This window comes from Tiliqua scincoides, chromosome 13 (genome assembly GCF_035046505.1).
Source record: "Tiliqua scincoides isolate rTilSci1 chromosome 13, rTilSci1.hap2, whole genome shotgun sequence".
NCBI lineage: Eukaryota > Metazoa > Chordata > Lepidosauria > Squamata > Scincidae > Tiliqua > Tiliqua scincoides.
Window position 1 is genome coordinate 16,879,923 of NC_089833.1, and position 1,083 is coordinate 16,881,005.

The following is a 1,083-nucleotide window of genomic DNA, read 5'->3' on the forward strand; positions in this document are numbered from 1 at the left end:
ATCATTACAAGAGATACCTGTTCTGAACTCTGTGAAAAAGCCTGCTGTAAGACTCAAATGACATCTTGCTGCCTAGACGGTTTCTGCAGACGAGATGCAATGGAAAAGTGGTGGCCCGATTAACCTCGGGCCCTGAATAGCTGCTCTTTATGCAGGACTCTGTTGTCATAACACCAAACTGTTTTTGTTTTTTTTAATTATCCCTTATTAATAAAACAAATAAAATGGACCTCTTTACCAGTCCTAAATACTACCACAGAGGTCTGCAGCCGCACCTCCAGCTCCTCCGTATCAGTGATGTGCGGTGATGTCCAAGGCTGGGGAGGCAAAGTGCATGGAGCTCCTGGGTGACATACTGCAAGGCATTCTGGAGGGCTACCAAAAGCCCCAGTGCCTGACTGCAGCAACTGTTACCTTGCACATGCCTGATCTCGTCTGATCTCAGAAGCTAAGCAGGGTCAGGCCTGGTTAGTACTTGGATGGGAGACCGCCTGGGAATACCGGGTGCTGTAGGCTTATACCATGATCTCGGAAGCTAAGCAGGGTCAGGCCTGGTTAGTACTTGGATGGGAGACCGCCTGGGAATACCGGGTGCTGTAGGCTTATACCATGATCTCAGAAGCTAAGCAGAGTCAGGCCTGGTTAGTACTTGGATGGGAGACCGCCTGGGAATACCGGGTGCTGTAGGCTTATACCATGATCTCGGAAGCTAAGCAGAGTCAGGCCTGGTTAGTACTTGGATGGGAGACCGCCTGGGAATACCGGGTGCTGTAGGCTTATACCATAGTCTTTCGAGACTGAAGGTTGCCAACCAACCAACCATTCTGTACAATCAGTGGAGGCTGAGATGTTGCTGCCACAAGCTCTCGTCTCTCAGAGTGATTGGGACAACTGGGTGGAGTGCATGTGCAATGGCAGGGGAAACGGAGCTGTTAGGACAAGGGAATCTCTACCTCCCCTGCGAGTCCCTGCTCCATATTTATGGTACATAAGAATAGGAAGGAAGGATATATGTACTGATAGCATTATTTAACATTAAATGTTTTCATTTCATTCTTAGCAACACAAAATCATACGAAGCCA

General features: G+C 48.5%; 1 pseudogene; it reads left to right on the forward strand.

The window, feature by feature from the left end:
• Window positions 1-396: 396 nt before the first annotated feature.
• Window positions 397-516, forward strand: LOC136634176 (5S ribosomal RNA; annotated as a pseudogene).
• Window positions 517-1,083: the final 567 nt, after the last annotated feature.